Source organism: Papaver somniferum, chromosome 2 (assembly GCF_003573695.1).
Source record: "Papaver somniferum cultivar HN1 chromosome 2, ASM357369v1, whole genome shotgun sequence".
Lineage (NCBI taxonomy): Eukaryota > Viridiplantae > Streptophyta > Magnoliopsida > Ranunculales > Papaveraceae > Papaver > Papaver somniferum.
The window spans coordinates 28355467-28368364 of NC_039359.1; the positions used below are offsets into that span (position 1 = coordinate 28355467).

Below are 12898 nucleotides of genomic sequence, written 5' to 3' on the forward strand. Positions count from 1 at the left end.
ATATACACTACAATGACTACTGTGCACTTGCAGTTTAACATGTAGGCCTTTCTGTCTCCCCTTATCCTTTGCTCTTGTTTCTTATACAATCCCTGGCCTACCAAAAGACAATGGGAAGTCTTCGTTGATGGTTCCAAAAATAAGGAAGGGGTAGGAATAGGCATTGTCATCACCAGCCCAACTGGAGAAAGGATCGTACATGCACTCAGGTTTGAATTCAAAGAACATACTAACAACATCGTCGAATACGAGGCAGTCGTAAATGCCCTCCGCTTGATCATAGAGATGGGGATAACTGATGTAATACTGACAAGTGATTCGCAGCTTGTCATACGACAAATAGGGCTCGAATACAATGTGTACGACGACACCCTCTCAGCTTACATGGCCTTGGTCCAAACATTGGCATCACAAATTCCGAACATCAAGTTCCGGCACTTATGCAGAAGGGATCTCAGGCACGCGGATGCCCTAGCATATATATCATCCATGCTGAAGGACAAGAGTATCGAAGCTATCAAAATAACAAGGGTATACGAGCCTTCGATTGCATCACAATTTTCCTTTGCTACAAATCAAGATACAGTGGAAGAAAATATCGAAGATCAGGTGGGAGAAGACATCCGTAACGATTTTGACGAAGAAGATATCCTGTCAAGAGCAAATCAAGACGAAGATTTCAACAACGAAGATGATTGGAGAATGATGATCCATGCGTTTCTCAAGGATGGAACCTTACCCGCGGATCATAAACAAACCAGGAAAATACTCTCCAAAGTAGGAAGATATGATCTTCGGGATGGGGTCCTGTACAAGAAATCTTTCCTCGGACCGTTACTACGTTGCTTATCCAGGAAAGAGGGGCATCGAATTCTAAACGACATCCATTATGGTGACGCAGGGAATCATAGCGGCATGAGATCACTAGCCGACAAAGCAAAAATGCAAGGATATTACTGGCCCACAATGATACAAGATGCTGCAAGAATGTCCCGACGATGTGAAGAATGTCAGCGTTTCGCCAAAAAGATACACGCACCAGCAACAACGTTGAATTCTGTGGATAGTCCGTGGCCATTTGCAAAATGGGGCATAGATATCGTTGGGCCTTTCATCGAAGGATCAGGGAAAAGACGATTTTTGATAGTAGCCACGGACTACTTCAGTAAATGGGTGGAAGCCAAAGCCTTAGCCAGGATCAGAGACGTGGACGTGTTTACTTTCATATTCCAAAACATTATTTGCAGGTTCGGCATACCAGCGGAAATCGTGTCCGATAATGGTAAACAATTACAGGGGAAAAACATAGACATGCTCTTCGACACTTTCAAAATAAGGAAAAACAAGTCCACCCCCATATACCCTCAAAGCAACGGACAAGCGGAAGCTACTAACAAGACCCTCGCCCTTATCCTCAAAAAGCAATTAGACGAACACAAGGGGCGATGGTGTGAACACTACACAATGTATTATGGGCATACAGGACAACACGAAGATCTGCCACTGGGGAGTCCCCATTTCTCCTCACTTATGGAGCTGAAGCAGTCATCCCAACAGAGATCCTCATGCCAACCACAAAGACCGAAGCATGGGAGAAAAATCTCACAACAGACATGATGTTAGAGAGACTGGACGACCTGGAAGAAAGGAGGGAAGCAGCATTGCAAAAGATGGAAAATTATCAACGGAGATTAGCGAGAGAGTACAACAAAAAGGTTAAGCTTCGAAATTTTGTAGAAGGGCAGTATGTGCTAAGAACAATCCCGCAGTATCAACGAGAGAAGAAATGGGGAAAGTTAGCACCTACATGGGGAGGACCTTTTATAATACACGACATTGCGGGAAACGGTTCCTACTATCTTCGCAATCTGAAAGGCGAGGTCCTCCGGCACCCTTGGAATGCTAAATGGCTCAAACCGTACTACCCATAGGAGCAGCGCAGCTTTGCATCTGCGTGAAGAATACCAGAAGAAGAAGGCAGCGTAACCGCTTTACATGTTTCTATCTCTGGACGAGGAGTAGCAGGCCTCAACCTATCAATCAAAAAACTTTTTGGGAAATCTTCAAGCAAACGAAATGGTCAAAAGGCCCGCTGGGTGAACGCATGTACATTACATAATAAATTAACAATATTGGGGAAAGTAGTTAATCTACAATCTCTCAGGGCTCCCCTATCAGTGTCTATGAGTGTAAGACCAGGGGGAAGGCACCCAGCAGAAAGAGATACCCAACCAATTTTAAGGCAGCGGGTCGACGGAATGGGTGCATGTAAATATTTCAAATAAGCATCCATATCCTAGAACGCTGCCTCGGCCCCCACCGTTTGGGAATCCTCTGGCCCAGGATTCGCCAGCGGGGTGACAGGTCTCAAGACGATCACGAAGGTATTTACCTTCGGTGTCGCACCCAAACACTCTCAACTTTTTACAAAGCAAGTTATTTCTAGTTTAACACTTCACAATACTTAAAAAAAAATGAATTGATAACGCAGGTATGCCAAAAGGATGATCCATTTCATAAAGAGTTGATTACAAGTTCAGCAAATAAGATAAAGCAGGAAACACATCAAAAAATGATCCGAAATTATATAATCAACAAGGATCAACTTTCTATGACTAAAAAGAAATCTACTTGGACGATACAGCTCCATCAACAGGGTTGTCTTGCGAGATGAAGGTACGCTACCACCTGAAGAAGGCCCAGAAGAACCAGGCAAGGGCGCGGGAAGGGGACGACGCGGATAATTCTTGACAAGACCATGTTCGACTTTAAGATCAAGTTCAATCTTATCTAGGACTTTGTTGGTCTCTTCAGCCAACTGACATCGAGCTTTATAAGTGATAACAGCGGTCCGCTGGTTGGCCTGAGACAGCAATGCAGATAGGCGTTCCGCCTCTTTGGAGGCAATCTGCTGCTTCCTCACGAGACGCGGCCAACCCTTTGAAATAGTTGGCTTGTCCTTCCTGCTGCACTAAGGCAGATTGAGTTTTTTAAGCTCATCATTTGCTGCGTGAAGCTGTCCCTCGAGTGCTGAAAACAAGAAATACCAAGGGGTTAAAACGAAGAAATAACAGAATCACACTCGATAAAACGAGGTTATACCTTCGACATTAGCCGAAGCCTCTTCATACTCATTAACAACTGCGTCCCGAGCCTCATCAAGAAAGTCATATTCGTCGGATAGTTTCTTATAATCCGTTTGAAGGTTCGTAAGAGCAAATTGACTCGCGTCTAAGTCTACCTGCTTCATTGAATCCAAGTGACGAAGATGGTTGACTTCGTCATTCATCTCCCCCATCCTTTTATGGAGTCGATACACATTCACTTCAAGATCTCTTTCAGATTCCACTTGGCGAGCAACATCAGCTCGAGACGCTGCTAGGGCTTTACTAAGAGCACCAACCTCAGCCCTAGCATTATCTCTTTCCTCGGAAAGATGCAGCATACTATCCCTAACCCCGGGGCCTAAGAAAGAACGAGCCTGTTGTAACTCTCCTTCCAAAAAGCGCACTCTAGCCTCTAAGTCCGAAGCATGTCCTCGAGCATCACGCAGGTTGTCACGCGTCCATAGCAGCGTACCATTAAACAGACGACGGTCATGATTGTACTTATTTTGCATATCAACCATCAGTGTTCGCTTTTCACGCCACTCAGCTGCTAAGGCGTTGTGCTCATCAGCACGAGCATTCCACTTTACGGCTTCGCTTTTCAACTTACCCACCAACTCTGCAATGCGGGATTTCTGTCGTTCCCTTTCTTTCCGAAGCCATATGAGCTCGGGGACTCCACCCACTGAAGATAGGGTGGGGAGACTGAGACAGAACACCAAAGTACAAATAGGGAATCACGAGGAGTAAAAGACCAAAAAAAATACGAACCTGTGAGGGACGATACATTTCTGCGAGCTTGCTCCAATTCGTTGCGGACTATAGCAAGTTCCGAACGGAGACTCTCCTCGGCATTACCCAGCCGCTCCTTTTCCTTCAGGCGACCCTTCAGTTCACTTATTTCCATCTCGGCCGCAGATAGTTCTTCTTCTCTATGACGAAGCTTAGCCTCCAACTTTAAAGACTTTGCTTTAAAGAATTGGTATAGAACATGGTTACAATGTTCGCTCCTCATCATCTATGTCACAAACAACAAACATTATTATACCCAAGGGATCGGATATCGCGAAGAATACAATGTTCGTATATCATGAGGGAATCAGTACAAGGATTTACCTCTAAGACACGCTGCTGGGGAAAACCGTATTGGTACCCATCAGCTATGGCCATCATATCAGCAACAGAGGAGGGAGGGTCAACCACTAGGTTAGCTTCTGAAGCTCTCAGATTCTTCTCCCACATCTCAGCAACGCGGACTTCAGAAGAACTTGCATCATCTGACGAGTATAAGCGTCAGAATTCTTCTCACCAGGGACCACTGGGGCAGGGTTGGGGACGAACATCAGATTTTTCTTCTTAAGCCAAGCCAAAATGGCATCTTCGCCTTCAGGCATTAGCGAGTAAGGGAAATCCTCTGAAGGAGATTCAACCGCAGACTTCCCTTTGGTGTTCTCCCTCACTCGCGCAAGTCTCGACATCACCAGCCTCAGTATGACCACCGCGTTTTCAGCCTGCTGACCGGTGGCATCTTCTTTACCAATATCCCCAAGCACATCCCAATCATCATTTGGGGAAAGCAATGAGAAGTCTTCGGCAAGACCCATGGCAGCATTCACATCAAAGGATTCCCCCGCGGAATATATCCTACCAAAAGAAAATTCAGGGGAAATAACGGGCAGAGTACCCACACCAACAATATTATCGCCAACAGGGGCAGATCCACCCCCGCCAGTACCACCAACGGTAATATTACCCTCAGACTCACCATCACCACCCGCGGCAATTCTTCTTCACCATCACCACCCGCGGCAACTTCTTCTTCACCATTACCACCTTCGTCATCAGGGTGAGAAGTATCGGTACGCTCTTCTCCATCGGACATTTCTTCATCCTCAGCATACCCTTCGTTTACAGGACTCGTAACCTCCTCATAAACCTCAGCCTCACCGGTAACCACAGTAGAAGATTGTTTGGGTCCAAGTTTCTTCTTCTTCGACACCTACAAACCAGTACACATCCCCACAAAGGCTCATTTTTTCCCTCACTTCAAAAATGAAAATTATTTCAAGCAAGGAAAAAGGGGCAAATAGAATAGAGAATATAAGAAGAAACTATACCTTGGCAGCAGCAGCACTCTTCGGTGGATGGGTAGCACCAGAACCCTCCTCCTCATCTCCATCAACGACATCAAGAGCGTAAGGAAAATTCATGCCCGCGAAATTCGGACGCCAAGGACAGAAATCTCCATAACGAGCAGGAGGAGTTTCACGAGGCTTGCTGTTTTCAGAAGGACGCCAACCGCGCGGACCAGGAATCCAACCATAAGCCCAAGGACCAACTACCTCAATAACAGTAGCATGCCATTCATAATCATGGTCACGCTTAATCCTTTCACGAGCAGGAAAGAGTTTCCGTTTAGCAGATCCCTCAGTACCAGGAACATACTTCAGCTTGGCATCACTCACCTCACTCAAAAGACGAATTTCACCACGAGAGCAGCAATTACGAAGACTAACACTCCACGGCTTACGGTTTCTACTGTTGACATAATCCCCAAAGGAACTGTTAAAATTCTGAGGAGTGTACCACTCTCTCTCAGCAGGATTTGGAACATAGCAGGTCATCATAGTCTCTCCCTTGCTTCGCAGGTAACATTCCTTCAGTGAACGAAGATAATTCCCAGATAGTTGTGACACGGAACGATTATGAGTGTTGTGGAAGAGCCTTCGCGACTAGCCACACGTCATAATAAAAGGAGTCACCCGATATAGGGGCAACATGAGACCCGCCTCGAAGGCTCCAACCGTAGTCAATAGATGAAACTCGTCAAACTGATACTTAGCAAGGAGCTCGTAAGTGATATCATCGTCAGGGGCATAGAAGCGAACCTCAAAAGCTTGAAGCTCATGTTTTTCCTTGAACATCTCAAGATCAATATGCTTGAAAGTGACCTTCTTCTTACCAACTGAAATGTTGCGTATCACGGGGACAGTTTCTTCTTCGTCTGCGGAATCAGAAGTAGGACTCAATTCCGAAGCTTTCCTTTTAGAAGGAAGATTTTTAGACGGATCAGCTCTCGACATAGTACCCTTGGAGTACTTCCCTTTGAAAGAAACCGTGGGAGGAGGCGGCAAAGATTTCTGGAGGCACTGAAGGAGGAGCCATGAACGAAGGGGCGGAACATCCAATGTTTCATTACGAGGAGGAGGAGCCCGCGTACTCCTAGAGTCATCACGAGGGGGAGCCTGCGTACTCCTAGAATCTTCACGAGGACGAGAAGGGGAACGGTTAACAGCATACCTAGACCCAGAAGGACCCGTCGGCACATCCCCTTTCTTAGTAGGCACAACCTTCGCACCAGAGGAAGATGAAACCCTATGAACCCGACGATCCGATTGCGAAGACTTGTAAGGACCTTCCCCAAGTGGAGATCTGTTAGAATCTCGACGCGGAGGGGATCTTGGCGGGCTAGACGGCAGGGTTTGGTAAGGAGCCCGCGGACGATCAGACATATCTACAAGGAAACACAAAAACAGTTTAGAGAAGAATACGAGGAGATCACTAAAGATAAAAAAAACCCATAATTGATGGTTCATCCGGATAAACATTAAAAACCCTAAGAACTAAAAATAACCAGAAATACCCCATCAAACTCCAGGGATAATACTTAGATACAGACTCACAGACTTTGTAACAAAGAACAGGGGCAAGCATATATGCTTCGACATGTGTGTTCTTCATCACAAAGCCAAGAATACAACAGTAGGAAACAAACGGGTAGATACATAGGTAAATCAATGATGAGCAGCTAATGAAAAACCCCATACCTGTATAGAAGAGGACGACAAGCACCAACCACAGTCGAAGAAAGGAGGATCGGAGATATCAAAAGCTAGTTGTCTGCGATACAGGGGCAACAACAGTCGAGAGCGAAAGAGACAGAAAATTGAATGTTGTTATCTTCCTCACAAGCATGACTAAAGAAAAAGAATAGAAAACAAAGAAAGGATGAATACTGACAAGAAGAGGATGAACACTGACAAGAAGAGGATAAAAGTTTTTTTTCACATTCTCTTTCCTATTTATAAAGCTAGAGAAGACAATAACTGTCCCTCGTACCAAGGAGCAGTTATGGGGAAAGTTAATGCAAAGTGGGAAACGTGCCCGTATTTATAGGGGAAGTTATTTCAGGAGAGATAAAACGTGTAGGACGACCTTTCTTCTTCTAAATTGCAAAATACGCCCAAGTCAGAAGAAGAGGGGCAAATTGTATGTACACCTTTCATCATCTACTACGTGTACAGAAAGAAACACGTGGAAGGCATGCAAAACAAGATATCAAAACATGATAACAAGCATCTCATCACAGAGGTATGATGGCTTAGAGGAGCACCAGATAATACCCCTTGGGTGTTAATACACCCAATCCAGAGGAAGATCCCAGATCAACGGCTGAGAGGAAGTTTGACTGACACAGATGTGACCAGACAAAGAGACACTTGTCTGACACGAGCAGACATCCATCTACCCGCATTAAATACCAAAGAGATATACACGTGTCAATCAGCTCGTGGAAGAGGCGAGGATAACCCTTCGTATTCAAGCTTAGGCCGCAACATATGCCGAAGACCTCTGCGTAATGGGCACAAAGCACAAGAAGATAAGATTACAACGGCACCTCAGAAGTGGGACCCACGTTCCAACCTTATAAATACCCCTCTCCACTAAGAGAGAAGGGGTCGACCGATCCTGAGAAAAGATTGGAGAATATAGGAGAGAGAAATAGGAAGAGTAAGTGATCCCCCTACTTCCACATACCTATGTGTACTCTAAAGTCATTTGACTATCTTTGTAATCATTCAATACATAGTGAAACACCAACCCGTGGATGTAGACCTTAGTGCCGAACCACGTAAATCTTTGTCTCATTTATATTTCAGCACTTTACATTCAGCATTGAACGTCATGTGCTTTACATTTATGTTTGATTCTCTGTTTACCCCTTTTATACGAACATTATTCATGATAATATTCGACTAGACAATGACAAGCCCGAAGGTTTAGAGTCGATGAATCGATATAATCATCCCCTTTATATATACGACGTACAATTTCAGAATTAGAATGTATGCGATTATTGTTTGTGAACACGTGGATGGCTTCGAGATTTATGTGTTCACAATCTGGAACACGTGGATGGCTTTGAGATTTATGTGTTCGCAGAATGGTTGAAGTTAGTAGTGGGTTCAGATTATTAATGGTCTTATGGTTGAAAAAATGACGGGAGATATGTCTTCTTACTTGTTTCTTTCTGTGGATTTTGTAAGTTATATTATTTCAGTGATGCAAATTTGGTGAAGTATTCGAAGCTTGAAAGTGGTTAAATTCATTTAACTGTTTTATGTGATCATGTCTTGCACATTTAAATTACCTAGGGGTTCACTCTCATGTCGTTTTGGTGCTGAAATCTGCAGGTTGTAAGTGAAGATGGAAGTAGGCCAGCCGTCAAAATTCATTCACCGACTCAAATTCGGAAGGATTGCAGGTAATGTCACTAATTATTTCGCTAGCCTTGATGTATGTTGGTTGTATCATGTAGAGAAAGAAAGTACATGCTTAGTATGCCTATCTTTTTGACTACCCATATCTTATCCTGGGCTACGAATGTAGATTACTGCTGGCGTTTTAAGTAACAATCTTATACATGGTTGGATGTGGGATCTTGTCTGTTTGTTTGAGTTTGCACAAAGAGTTACATACAGTAAAAATTCTTTTGATTAATATTCGATTATTTAATAAACTTTCTTAAATAATATTTTCGGTCGGTCCCGAATCAGGGACAACGTGCCAAATTAATAATTCGCTAAAATTATAAGGTAATACATCTTTGATTACCTTATGAAATATAAATTAATAATGCATTATATATATTCAATACATTAATGATTTTTCTTATCACTGCAAGAATTTTTGGTGTTGTTGGATTATCCTTCTTGTGCTTGAATAATGCTCTACGAATTTCTCGGTCATTGTTAATTTTTTAACACCTTTAAGATGAGAAGCCATATTTGTGTGTATGATTTGTTTGTGTTAGTAGTATGATTTCATATTGTAATTATATAAAATATTTTTTTATTTGTTAGTGGTATGATTTCATATTGTATTTATATATGGAATATTTTTTTTTTTGGTAAAAGTTTATTTAGAAAATATGATTTGATATTGTGTTTATAAAAAAATATAATTTGAAAATGATATTGTGTTTATATGAGAAATTAAAAATATGATTGGATATTATGTTTATAAAAATATGATTTGATATTGATATTGTATTTATATAGAAAATATAAAAGATATGATATGATATCTTGTTTGTATAGAAACTAATTATTTGATATGAAACTTATTTATAAATAAAAAGTATTAATTTATCGGTTAATTAATATCTCGCTTAATTAATAGAATTTGATGGTCTGGACAGTATTAATTATAGAGTTTCTACAGTAATAACTTTTTTTTTTCCGCAGTAGATATTGTATTTGAATTGGTTTATAATTGTTGGCAGGGTTGTAGTGTGCTTGTACAAGAAACAACAATGCGTTGTAGTTGTTGAGATTGCACAAAGAGTATTCATTGGAGGTATTGGGTATGCTGATGTGTATGGTTTTTAGATGCCCTCTTTTGTTATCCAAATTTTTGTTTTCTTTGTTTGGTTACACTATTTATTTGGTGTTCGTTGGTTCTTGCTTAGTGATTTAGATTGAACAGTGTGAAAGTTTTATCCGCAAAGTTATTTCACAGTACATGTCTACCTTGATTTCAAAAATCAATTTCATAGTATATGAATTATCTCTGCAGCTTCTTATTATTATTGCTTAAAACTCAAATTTGTGATTATCGTTTTTGGATAATGACTATTCTTTGGTCACATATATTCATTGTGCAAGAAACTCAGGTATCTAACTTCCGACTATCTGATCTGTTTTCAGTATCTCAGTTTCACTGACTTCGCAATGCACAAGGAGTTTGCATTAAAGGTTGTTATTCCGAAAAGAAGTTTGCTCCTGATCTATTTTGGTAAGGATGGATTATATACTAGAGATGGTTTATAATAGCAGCATGTCATGATACTCACATTGCTGTGTACCTAAATGTGAGCCTTTTTGATGCCGGGAGGGTGGATTTCTGGAGCAGATGGAGCTGAATTAGGGTTGTACAACAATTGATGAAGAAGAAAAGACAAAAATGAGGAGAAGAAATTGGGGGTTTGATTAGAGATTGAGGTCTGTAAACAGTGGGTTTGTGTTGGATTTGAAGAATACACACAAGAAGAGAAGGCTGCAGCTGAGATTACACAGTTGCACTTTTCCTGTGATGTTTTGGGCGAAATTGTGACAGAGAAGAAGAAGAGATAAGTGTATGTGATGCTGGTAATGAAGCTACAGATGGTGCAGGTTTGAAGTGATTGCAGAGGGCTAGAAACTGCTGAAGTTGCAGCTGCAGAAGTGGATTGAGTCAGAGATGGGTTCGATGCTGTTTCCATGGTGATTTCCAAGAAACCAACGAAGATTGAAGCTGATTAAGCTTAATGGAACTGCAGGTGGTGATGTATTGGCTAGGCAGGGGAGATGTTTATGATGTTGAAACTTACGGGGAAGAAGTTGATATGAACTGATGATGCTGTGGAGAAGACAAGGCTGTAGAAGGCAGTGAAGATTAAAAAGAGTATGGACTGAATGGAGCAGTGAGACGTTGACTGAACTGAGGCTAAAAGCTGAGTTACGAGGTTTTGCAGAAGTCAGGATATAGCAGTTGCAGCTGAGATTGGTGCTGGTGATTGTCATGGGTTCTTGCAGGTGGTCTTGCTACTGTGCACAGATGCTCTGGTGATGCTACTTTGCTGCCGAAATGGTCAGCGATGGAGTTTGGCTAGAGCCAGAGGCAAGGAGTTAGAAGAAGCTGATGTTGTTGCTTGTGGTTCTTATGCATGGAAGTGATGTTTCAAAACATAAATGGAGAGTGGGTTGAGAACTCAAGTTGAGATGGGTTATCCTGCCGCTAGGGGTTGTGAGCTGCACATAATGTTCGTTGTTTAGATGGAGTTGTCTGTGGCTCTAGTGGTGCTGTAATGGAACTGGATATTGTGTTGATGCTTGTAGCCGTGGTGTTGGTTCAACTGGTTGTAGAAGTGGTGGTATATGTAGGAGTACCTGGTGATAGAAGTACAAGGATTTAGAAGTCAACAGATAGAGAGATACTAGTGTTGCCGCTGAGGTTACAGGGAAGCTTGGATGCAGTTGCAGTTTTGGCTGTGAGGAGTTAAGTTAGGAGAAGATACTGAGATGGATTTGCTGTTGCAGAATGGTTCAGTGAAATGAGGCAGAAATGAATGAATTGAACTGCAATGGGTTTGTGAATGTGCCATTGAGTTGTGAAGTTGAAAAGGAATTACAAAAGTGGGTTAGAAGTATATAACAACTTACGCTTTTCACTCTTGAAGATTTTTGTTCAGCATTTTGGTATCTAATGCATCTCTGGTAGCAGGTATATGGATGTGATTCTTCAGGTATATATGTGTATTTTGTATTTATTTCACTATCTTTCTACTTTTCAATGATGGCCATTATGACGCTACTCAAATATTGTTTACTTTGGCGTGTCAGGTTCTCTGCGTCGGTGGTGGTGTTCCTCCTGATATTTGAACAAATGACCAGGTTTGTATCTTGCCAACTGTTTACTATTGTATTTATGAACTTTGAGTTTCTGACTCAAGCTTTATTGATTTGTTGACAAGATGTTTAAAGAACATCATCCTCTAGTTGTTGACCATATGATTTAGACTAAACATTGATTGATTGAAACATCATTGCCATAATCGATATGTGTTGAGAGGATGTCTAAAGGAACCAACTGACATGTTAGGTTATAGATTTGTGGATCGTCTTTTAATTATATGTCTAAAGGAAACAGCTGATAGGGGTTTCTGCTGCTATAACAATGTAATGAAAGACCTTGACGATTAATTTTTTTTTATCACGGTCTCTTATTTGTTATTTTCATTTTTGTTCATCTTCCTTTGCACATATTCCTCTGCACTTACATCTACCTTGTTACATTGTAATTCTCAGCTAGGCTCATCAGCTTATGAAAGGTCCCAAGTAGCATGTTTCCGGATAAAGGCCTACTAACTGTGAGTAATAAATCTTATCCGCGTAATACCTTTCAAATTAGTTATAATAGGCATTGTGATCCTCAACTGCTTATGTACGGTGTTTCTTTCTTCGACGGTGTAGGTGTGATCTGCACCGAAAATATGTGTTGAAGCATAGCTCAGAGACTGAGCTTCAGTGGGAATATGGCATATTCTAGGAACTTGTAGGCTTTTCTTCCCTTTAACTAGGGTCAGTTTCAGATGCCTTTGTGTTGGATTGTACTTGAAGTTAAGTTTTATGTAAACATAGAACATTGTATGAATCTCAACATAAAAACATTGTATGTCAATGAATCAATTATAATCATTGTGGTTAAAGTATTTACTGTGGGAATGTTGTATATGAGGGTTCTTAAATTGAGTCATCAGAATTGGAAGAATCAGGGCTTTGCAGGGAACTGGGGCATTGCAGGATAAATTGGGGGAAATCGATTTTGACTAGGTCAACACAGACTTGACCTTTTTTTTCTTGTTGCTAAAAGTTTAGCAACGGCAAAAATGTGTTGCTAAATTGAACCAGAATAACTATATCCTGTTCTAATAGAAAATATCCCGGAACTCTAAAATTAGCAACAGAGTA

The 12898-nt window shown here is 41.6% G+C and overlaps 1 long non-coding RNA gene across 1 annotated transcript; it reads left to right on the top strand.

The window, feature by feature from the left end:
• The first annotated feature begins 10274 nt into the window (after positions 1-10274).
• LOC113353084 lies at positions 10275-12625 on the top strand. The gene is made up of 4 exons (XR_003361068.1): positions 10275-11673; positions 11771-11821; positions 12236-12297; positions 12401-12625. It is a non-coding gene; the product is annotated as an uncharacterized LOC113353084 (long non-coding RNA).
• Positions 12626-12898: the final 273 nt, after the last annotated feature.